Consider the following 11,727-nt stretch of genomic DNA (forward strand, 5'->3'; position numbering starts at 1 on the left):
AGAACGTTGATTACATATCTAATCATCCAAAAAATGAAGTATTTCAAATTGTTCATTGGCTAAAAAGGAAAGAAGATATAATTCATAGGAAGCAATACACTATAATTGAATATCCAAAACTTTCATAGTGAAGAACGAAGAGTTTGAAGAAAAGGAAGAAAGAAAGGAATGAAGAGAAAATAGAGACAATACATGTTGTAAGGGTTGGTGGAGGGCAGGGTGTTACTGTGCCACGCATGCCTCCTCCTTTACTCTTAACTAGTTTGTTTCCAAGTTGGGTTTAAGAGGTGGTTTTTGTGATTCCAACATCTTTAATTCACTTTCTTCAGTACATTCATACTCTCATGCATATAGAAACATGTCTAGATAATGAGCATTGCATTAAGCCCACCATTTGTAAGTAAATGTAATTTTGAAGCATGTGTTGTCCAAGTTGGATTAACTAGTGATTTTGTGATTTTTGAGTTTTTAATTTAGTTTGAGCATTCATTTAGTGTAGTTTATCATATATAAACATTTTTAGGCCATTTTCATTACATAATTCTTATGTTAATTTATTCAAGCATTTCATCAAACACTTGGTCAAACCTAGGGTTTCATTGAGGCATTTTATCAAACAATTTCTGATTTTGCATTTAGGCATAAAATTAGGACAACTTAGGACCTGGAAAACATTCATGGCATGTTTCTTTACATTTCTTCTTATTCATACCCCATTATAAACCTCACACACTCAATTCTTTGAAAATCCTCATTAAACGTTTAAAAAATTGAGATAAGTGTGTGATTTGTGTTGGGCTATTTTGCATGGTTTCATTACCATTATTGCATCATTTTAGAGTATTTTGTACAAAAAATACCTTCTTTGTTTCTACTTTGTGTTTTATTACTCAAAAGTCAAAATGATAGGCATTGTTTGATTTGGTGTTGAATGACTTGTAGCCAGAAGAACTCCCTGCAAGGTTCATCTGAATTTTGCGGTGTGTTGTTTCCTAAGGGTGGTGATGGCCTTTGTTGCCCTCACTGGCAGCTTCAGGGTTTGGTTGTTGCAGGTATGAATTTTCTTTTTTCTATTTTAGTTTAGTTTTTAATTCTATTTTGGTGCAATTTTAATTTTGTTTTGGTGTTTTTAGAATTTTAGGTTTGCTAACATTTTTCATTAGTTAGATATAGTTTGTCTTTGTTGTTTTTGGGATAGAATTTGTTTTAAAATGTTGTTTCAAATTCAATAGGTAAGTGAACCTAACGAGGACTTACCCTGCTCCTACCTATCTCCATTCACAACGAAGAATCACGGATCACATAGTTCTTTATAAAAATTTGATTAGATTATTTAATTTTTGAAAGTTGTTGTAACATCCTAGTTGGATATTACTAACTTAAAATAAAATAAATAAAATCGAAAATAAATACGAATTAATTACTCTGCCTTTTCCCAAAAATGAGGGAAAATGATAACATGTATTAACAAGTCAATAATTCAAAATCCACCAAAAATAGAAATGTCAACTACAAAAGTCAAGTCTGATAACATAAATGTTAACAAATTCTTTAAAATCCATAAAGCAATAAAACTCTATAAAAAGATACCCCAAGCTAGCCCTGCTCTAGCTCTATGCCTCACTAGTACCACCTATAACATCATCTGCTCTCGTGTAACGCATTACACGATTATCACCAAACACAAGCAGATAAGGTGAGCTAATAGATAAATATATAACAATTTGAATATATATATGCATGCACTCATCAAAAGAACTTTATCCTTTGATTCCATACCATATGGGCACCACCATGTTATCCATGTCTACATCTTTGGATGGTAATCTCAAGATCACCTTTATTGCCACACCTACAAGCCACAACTTGTAGAACACGCGCGGGAAACCTACTATGAATCACACTTCGTAACGCTAGGTGGAGTTCCTAATACAAACAATAGTTCGTATATGTCCCAAGACTACCAAACTGCCAACCAACGTCAAAGAGGGCAATCATTTTGGACCCATCCGTACGAGCCACAACTCGTACACTCACACGGGCAACACTCGTCAATTCGAGCCACAACTCAAGGAATGCTCATGTTCATCCGCCATCCCGAGCCACAACTAAAGGGATGCCATTACAAGCCACAACTCAAGGAATGCCACATGTTTACCCTCTATCCCAAGCCACAACTCAAGGAACACTCCAGCAAGTCGACCACGCACATCCAAAGCCTTGTAGACCACGCATATCCAAAGCATACAAATATTTTGTCCCTGCATTATCCTCTCGCGTTGCTCTAGAGCAGCCGGGCAAAATTTAGTTCTAGAACGCCCGGCGGACGTCACAAATAGTTAAGCGCCACGCGCCTCTAAATCCTCTGATTCTACAGGTATCGCCTAGGAGAACGAACCTCGTCACCAGGTGCCACGCACTCCCAGTGCCACTATAATTGTAGCTATCACCTGGCGGTTAAGACTTGACCGCCAAGCGCTACACCAGTACTCATGCAGTACTGGTTTAAGCACTCAATCACACATTAAGATTACCTCACCTTCTTATGTATCATCCATCATAACTTGTATACCTATTAACTCTCTAAGTCAGTATTCCACCACCCACTAGGATCCATGTTCATCTCCACCACCTCACTGCCTAATCATTAACAAGACTCTTATACCATTTACATTTATAACATAACAAATATGTGAACTTCATCATTGAACAAACATACCTATAAAGACTCTCACTCCCAATTCCAGTAATTATGCTCACAATTTCCATCCAATCCTTAGCGTGACTAATCTGACCTACAATGATTATAATACCACCAACCCTCCAACTCACAATTTAACCCTAAAAGTCATTGATATTATTACTTTTTACATTTATTATCATCCTAACCCATTGTCCAGATAATTTCCCAATTCATCATTAACTTAACTCATAGGATTCCAGACTCATCATTTCTCCTCACAACCCCACAAAGTCACTTTCTCTACACTGGTGCCTAGCGGCACATAGCTCACCGCCAAGCGATGCATCCAAATTCTTGAAAACCTAGAATTTCTCCCTGCACCTACAAGAACCCAAATTCCCTATTTCCTTTCTTTGTCTATTTCAACAACTTTGCATGTGATTCCACTTCCATTTATACCATTTCACAACCTAAATCACATTATTTAAAATGTTCTAGTGCAATTCAAACACCAAGTATTCTCATAACATTAAAACCACAATTTTCCAAATCCTACAAAAACGTCCATACCACTTTCTCAAATCAACTTCAATTAATATCATAATTCAACAATTTCTAGTATACCACAATCAAGTTATAGATGAAGCTCTCTTCTTCCCCAATTATAAACAACCACGAAACCTCAAAACACCCAAAATTGAGTCAAATTTGACTCGTGTCGTCTAGTTAGTGTTCATCGCCGCTAGATGGTTCATACAGAAACCCATAAACTAGGTGAACAAGCATGCGTTGCATGGCGGCCAGTTCATGATGCTAGGCGGTCAGACTTGTTAGAGATGACATAGCAGGTGAAGAAACCCAAAATGCTAGGGGTCACGTCAGTGGAAGCTATACAATCATCATTAATTGTGATGCTTCATTTCTTGAGTACCTATTGAGCGGGAAAAATGTTTTGGGTTTGAGGTTTGTGTTATAAATAGACTTTGAGAAAGAACTCATGCACATTGTCTCATTTTCTTGCTTTTGAGAAATTTGCATCGTTCGTGGTTGAGTGTTATCTGATATATTTACTTCTTCTTTGTGCCGTCAACTTTCTCGCATATAAGGTATGTCTAGTGATAGTGATAGTTCTTCTATATCAAGGTCGGGTAGTAGGAGTAGGGAGTCGGGGAGTGAAGGAAGCGATTTTCTGTCTAGGGAGAGAGGAGTCAAATGGAGGTTATTCCTGATATTAGGGAGGATCCTCCCGAAGAGGTAGTAGAGAATAACTTGTCGGCTAAGACTAGATACGAGTGGGTGGTTGTGGATGTGAGGACTCAATATTCCCTATTTAGATGGTCATGGTTACTCAATATGTGGTTGAAGTGCATCCCTGCTTTTGAGAGGGGTACTTCTCCAAACATTGTATCGTTGGAGCGGGTGAGTGTCGTTGTGTGTGTTTGCCACAATCAGGAAGGTGCTAAATAGGGGTTTTTCTATGTATACATGTGTCATTTTTCATAATTGCACATGCGACTTCCCTTTAATGATTTTACCATGGGGGTATTACGGCTATTGAACGTCGCACCCACCCAACTGCATCTAAACATCTAGGTTATACACAGGTGTTTCGAGTGCTATGTCGGTCGCTACATCTGCAGCCTTCTCCATAGTGTTTCTTCTATTTTTATGGTACTCATCCAAAAGATCTGGTTACTTGGTTATCGGTGGTGAGTTGGCCAGGGATAAGTATGTTGGACGCTTTTTCACAATCTTTCAAACATTTCAAGGACGGCTTCTTTAAAGTTGTCGTGAAATATGCGGGTCGTTCGCATTTTTATAATGAGGAGGGGAGTACCAAGTTCCCTTTTAGTTGGACAAACAACCCTTGGTAATATAAGGATATGAAGAAGGGCGAGTTGTTGGCAGATGACAGATAAATGGTGGAAGTCTTGGGAAAATTTAGCAATAAATTGCCCACTAAGGGCGTAGTTAGAGTTTATTTATCCGTGCACCCGCTTGTTGATTTGGTAGGTATCATTTTTTTTTATTTCTTCTTCTTTGCTTAATGCAAGAGATAATCGTTTACTTTCATTTTGTAGGTCATATGGCTATTGGGGAAGAAGAAGCTGAACCTATTCAGGACTATGTGTAGCGAGCATGCTGAAAAGGCCAGAAATGCGGGAATACTGAAGTTCCCAACTTGGAAGAACCATTGGTTGAGGTTCGGGTCCATGGTGGGTGCAAAAGAAAGGCATATATTCATGTTCAAAGGGGGGTTCGAAAAGACTTGAAGAAGGTTAGGGTCAAATTCCTAGGATCGGGGTCTACATCTAGGACGAAAAAGTCTGAGGCTTGTTTGATAGTGTTGTCGGAGACAATAGTGCGGCGTGATATTTCTATTCCTTTGCAATGATAAAAGCCATGTTGGAGTTCAACAGCAAGGCATTGATTTTGGGTCGTAGGGGGGGTACCCTTCTACAGAGGGAATTGAGGGAAGGAGGCAAGGCCAAGGTGGAAGAGACTCAAGAGGCATTGAAAAATCAAGCCGCCAAGCATGAAGAGGAGAAGGCGGCTTGGGAAAAGGAGCGAGAGGAATGGGCGGCTGAGAGAAAACGTCTTGGCTTCTGGAAATTTAGGTGTCTGGATTCAAAGAAAAAGATGAACGAAAGAATAAAAGATTTAGAGGAAGACAATAAGGAGTTAAGGAAAAATATGTCGACATCGAGAGTGAACTCAAAGATTTAAAAAGCCTTGCAACTGAGGAAGATGTTAATATGCAAGCGGAGACTGATCCTGCTATTGATTAGTTTTATTTTGATCATATTCTTGCTTTTGAGCCTAAGTTTGTAATAATTTGCACACTTATTACTTTACAAACATCATTGCTTACTTGCGCTACTTTCTTGAATATATTGGTTGTTTTTATGTATTTACGTGTATATTGTGGGATATCACCTATTTTCAATTGCTCTTATTACCATCTGCTTTGGTTAAAATTTCTACAATGATATTTTGTTTGTGATTATTTTACTTGTAGTAGAATTTTTGTGTGAATTGCGATCATATGTTGTTTAGTTAGGGGATTAGGTATGGCATGTGTTCGACCCAGACCGCTTACTTTGGTAAGTGGGAGAGAACATGAGTTTTTCTTTAGCGAGAAAGTGTTTGACCTGGGTCGCTTACTAAAGTAAGTGGGAGGGAACTTTATTTTAACGAGAGTGTGTTCGAACCAGGCTGCTTACTTCAGTAAGCGGGGGGGACATAAGAATTTTTTATTTAGCGATGAAGTGTTCGATCTAGACCACTTACTTCAGTAAGTGGGAGGGAACTTAAAATATAAGATAAGTTTGCAAAGAACCCTTGTTTTATTGATCATTTTGGGTGCCTCGTTGAAAACTCCCCGGCAAAAACCCTCCTTCGAGGAAAATGTCGGGAGAGGAAAAAGAGTATACCAAGGGTTACAATTTGTCTGACTTTTTACAATCTCGGATTTCTTAGCTAAAATAAAACTTGAGGTGAGATACATTCCATGTGTTAGGTGTCACCTCTCTTAATAGCTACTCCAACTTGTAGGTGCCTCCACCTACTTCCTCGCGTACTTTGTACAGACCATCCCAATTAGCCGAAAACTTGTCGTCTTTCTTCCTCGTGCTACTAGCCATGCTCCATACCAAGTCTCTTTTCACAAATACTCGTGGTTGAAGCTTGGAATTGTATTTTCTTGACGCTCTCTATTTTGCCACCATGTTTTTGATCTGCGCCTTTTCGCGTAATTTTGTTAGCAATTCAAGGCTGGTGCTTAGACTATGCTGATTTGTGTTGTCGACATACATCTGTATTCTTAAGGAGGGTTCCCAGATCTCGACTTCTATCATAGCTTCCATTCTGTATACCAAGCTAAAGGGAGATTCATTGGTGGCGGACTACGGGGTACATCTATATGCCTACAACATTTCAAACAATTCTTCTAGCCATTTTCCCTTTGCTTCGTCTAGTCTTTTACACAGCTCAATCAATATTACTTTGTTAGCGGCCTCTTCCTGTCCATTGGTTTGCAGATGCTCTACTGAACTAGTGATATGTTTGATCCATAGGCTAGTATTGAACTTGACTAACTCCTTGTCTATGAATTATCGTCCATTATCGGTTATGATTGTGTGTGGTACCCCGTATTGGCATATTATGTTTTTCTAGACAAACTTCTAAACATGTTGTGTTGTGATGGTGGTTAATGATTGAGCTTTGGTCCATTTTGTGAAGTAATCAATCCCTATAATAAGGAACTTGACTTGCCCCTTTCCCAGGAGTGAACATGCTCGACGGGGTCTATATCTCGGCATAGCGATCCAGTGTAAAGGCTTCCCATTAGCTGGGGAGAGGGGTCTCTATGCTGATGCCAATGAAAGGATGTTGGCATTTGTGCAGATGTGCTGGTATGGGTTGTTGAATGATGGTTGGGAAGGTTGTGGTGTGATGATGTGGAGAGATATGGGTAGTGGGGAGGATGGGTGTATAGTGGCAGGGAGGGTGGTTATGTGGTGGGTCGTGGTGAAGGTGTGGGGGTAGGGTTGTACTCACTTTCTTCCTCAATTGGGTGACATACAAGGGTTTTGGAGTCATCCTTTTCTTTGTCCTTTGGGTGGCATCTGCCTCTATCCTCCTTTTAGCCGTGTATTCTCCTGTCTCAGTGCCTCCATCTCATCAACGTTGCGCTTTTTGAAGTCGGTGAACTCTTACTGCATTTTGGCCTGCCATTCCAAGATGGCAGCCAAGTCCAACTGGTTTGTTACAACCTCCTTAGGCCTTGTTTTCGGCTCCTTTGAGACATCAGCTCTGCTACATGTTGAAACCATCTTCCCAGGTTCTCACATTGTTTTAGTAAGATGCTAACTCAGGCCCTATAATAGGCGCCCATTATTCCTGCAGATACAATGATAAGATATTAGGGACCATGAGTTATCTCTTACCCAATCATCGATTTCCTGATATGGATACTCCTCGGTCCTGTAGAATACGTCTTCATGCCTTGTTGCTGGATTTGAACATTTGGGTGGTTACCTACATAAAGGACTCTGACAATCAAGTCAGCGAGAGCTCTCAAAAGTCAAATCCCAATTTTTGAAATTAATGAATTGCGTACCTTTAATTGTTGGGGTCCACTTGCATTTATAGAATATTAATTACAGAATATATGGTTAATGGGTTGGATCTTTATTTGGGCTTAATGGGTCTCTTTTGGGCTTATGTGGGCCTACTCAGGTCCCAAGTACAAGAATTATGGATCGATTTTGTGTGTTTGGCTATTATTTCACAAGTTCAGAGTAGATAGTTTATGTCGATATTTAAGTTTAGTCGTTATAATGTATTAGTTTTATATGCAATGTGACTTAAGCAAAGCTTATGAGTTGGCAGCTAGGGTCGAGTACTTATTATTTCTGGCTCTATCCACGTGGTATAATACAGACACATTTATTTTATCACTTTTAATAAAATTGTTGTGATAAATTAAAAATTGCCACTAATAATAAAAAAAAATTGTTATCACTATTGTAATTGTATGTTGACAAAAATATACTTAACATATGAAAGATAAAATGGACATTCAAATTTAAAATAAGAAAAGCTAATTTTTTTTCTATAGATACATTTCATAAATTTTTTATTAAAAATACTATGATATATCACTTTTAACAAAATTGTTATGATAAATTAAAAACTTGTCACAAATCATATATAAGTAGTCACAAATAATATATAAGTAGTCACAAATTTTATATTTATCAGTATTGTAATTATATGATAACAAAAATATCCTTAACATATGAAAGACAAATCATACATTTAAATCTAAAATAAGAAAAATTAAATAGTTTTTTTTCTATAGACACGTATATGTATGAATTTTCGATTAAACATGTAAAATAAATTTTGTAACAAGTTATTGTTGACAAAAATAATTTAACAATTTAATAATCAATAGTTAGTTACTAATAATAAATAATTATTAATTATAAGTTGTGTGTACACAGGTGTTGTCCAATATATTAGGAAGTGTCATAGTCATAATACACTTCAAACATTTTAGTCGTGTTTGGAATAGCCAACACTGGTGTGTTTGTCAGCTTTCTCTTCATATCCTCAAAATAAGTCTCACACTCGACTATCTAAGAAAAAGGTTGGTCCTTCCTAGTGAGTTGTGTCAATGGACTCACTATCTTGGAAAAACCTTCCACTACCCTCCTGTAATAGCCTGCTAAACCCAAGAATCTCCACACCTCAGTAACAATTTGTGGCCTCTCCCAGTTCACCACCGTCTCAATCTTCGCTGGGTCCACTACTATCCCTTGGGTTGATACATGAACCAGGAATTGCACCTCTTCTAGCCAAAACTCACATTTAGATAGCTTTCCATACAACTCATGCTCTCTAAATAGTGCTAGCACCACTCTCAGATGATTTGCATGCTCTTCCCAATCCTTTGAATAAATAAGAATATCGTCCATGAACACCACAACGAATTGATCTAGATACGGTCAGAAAATTTTGTTCATGTAGTCCATAAATATTGCAGGAGCATTCGTCAACTCAAATGGCATCACCACATACTCGTAGTGTCCATAGCGTGACCTGAAAAATGTTTTTTGCACGTCCTTCGGTTTGACCAAGATCTTATGATATCCAGACCTCAAGTCAATCTTAGAGAACATCATTGCTCCTTTCAACTGATCCAACAAATCATCAATTCACGGCAGTAGGTACTTATTCTTGATGGTCAACTTGTTCAGCTGATGGTAATCTACACAAAGTCTGGAGCTGTCGTCCTTCTTCTTCACCAGTAACACAGGTGCTCCCCATGGTGACGCACTTAGTCTGATGAATTTCTTCTCTAGCAGATCCTCATATGCTTCTTCAGTTCGGCTAACCTTGTCGGTGCCATTCGGTACGGTGCCATAGATACTAGGCCAGCTCCAAGGATGAGAACAAAGGTGAAATCCACATCCCTACTTAGCGGTAATCCCGAGACTTCATTTGGGAAGACGTCGGCATACTCATCTACCACTAGAATACTTCTAATTTGCTCAGTCGTGCTCTTCTTTTCTGCCTAAGCCACTATCATTCAACAAATAGATCCATCTTCCATCTCCTTCAAAGCTTTGTGAGTTGAGATCAACTCAATCCCTTTTATCTCTTGGAACACCACTCTACCTCGTCCACAATCAATGACTATATGATTTCCTGACAATTAGTCCATCCCCAAAATCACATCAGCAAGCATATGAGATTCACTTTGAATCTATGACCGGTCACTTCTATTGGGCATCCCACACAAACAGAGTTGGTGGATACCTGTCCAAATGTTGGTGTCCCGACTATCAGCTCGCACCCCCAGTCACGCATCACTAATTCGAGCCATCTCACACACTCATAGGATACGAATGAGTGAGTGACCCCTGAATCAAACAATACAACAACCTCGTGATTAAGTAAATAAAAAGTGGTTTGCACCAAATTACCTGACTGAGTCACCTCGGTGTTGGTCAAGGCATACACTCGTCATGCTGCTCTAGGTCGCTCTTATAATGGCTTCTTTGTCGAAGCTCCACCAGTTGGTTTTCTGTTGGGCAAAGTGTCATGTCTACTCACACACGTAGCACTTGCCAATGCTAGTGTCTCCTCTAGAGCTGCTTGAGGGTTTTGGGCAATTCCTCATAAGATGCTCTCCACCACAGTTATAGCACTACAGCTTCCTAGTTGAAAAACTTAGTTTGTTATAAGGTTTTTTTTGTTGTCTGGAGTCTATAGTGGCCTTCTGCAGTCATGCCACTCTGTTGGGCCTCATTTCTAGCTACTCCACTGTTTTGCCCTACTCGACCAAAACTTGGAACTCCTTGATCCAGAGTGGTACCAAGAACCTGCGCAACTCATGTTTAAGTCCGCCCTCAAACTTTTTGCACCTCCACTCCTCTGTGAGAACTGACGAGTAGAATCTCACTAGATACTCAAACTTGTATGTGTATGTCTGCACAATCAGGTTCCCCTGCTAGAAAGTGAGGAATTCGATTCCCTCTCATGTTTGGCGCTGTTAGGGAAGTATTTCTCCAGGAATCGCATCCTGAAGTTAGCCCAAGATACCTCCTTTGCCCGGGTCTGCATCAATTGTTGCATCCCCATCTACCAATATTCTGCATCGGCCACCAAGAGGAATGTGACGAACGAGAGCTTTTGTGCATCAGTGCAGTCGATCACCCTACAAATCTTCTCGCACTCCCTAAACCAGGCATCTACTTCATCAGGAGTGGATTTGCCAGCGAATGTGGCTGGCCTATGCCTCATGAAGTCCTCCATAGTCATTGGCTATGTAGGTGGAATCATGGCTCGAGGTTACGCTGTAATCGGTTGCATAACATCCATCATTCAATGGATTGCATTCGTAATCTCATCAGCTCCAACAGTATTTCTCCTCCTCCTATTTGTCATAGCCTAAGAACGCCACATTCTCAACTATTCAAATTACACAACTCAAGTTAAGACTACAAACAATTCTTAACAATCAAAATAGTAAAAAATCATTCTCGTAAGCGAAACATGACAAGCTCACTCCTCGTAGATCCCAAAAATCTTTTGAAAACAAAGCTCTAATACCAAATGTAACATCACGGTCGAAATAAAAGTCAAACTGCATTTATTATACCTTCTTTCCCTAAAACGCGGGAAAATTTAAAGCTTTATTACATTGCTAATTATTTAGAAATTTGACAAAATATAAAATCAAATACAACTTTCAAGTCTGATAACATTAGTGGTTACAAAATCCTTAAAATGTATAATGCAATAAAACTCTGTAGAAAATTCCCCAAGATAGCCCATGCTCTGACTCTATGCCTCACCAGTACCACCTACAACATCATATGCTCCCGTGTAATGAATTACACGATCATCGCCAATCACAAACAGATAAGGTGAGCTACATATACATATATATAAATATCCGTCAATATATGCAAACACAAGTCAAAGGAACTTTATCCTTTGATTTCCTACCATATGGTCGCCACCATGTT

The sequence above is a fragment of the Vigna unguiculata genome, chromosome 11 (genome assembly GCF_004118075.2).
Source record: "Vigna unguiculata cultivar IT97K-499-35 chromosome 11, ASM411807v1, whole genome shotgun sequence".
Lineage (NCBI taxonomy): Eukaryota > Viridiplantae > Streptophyta > Magnoliopsida > Fabales > Fabaceae > Vigna > Vigna unguiculata.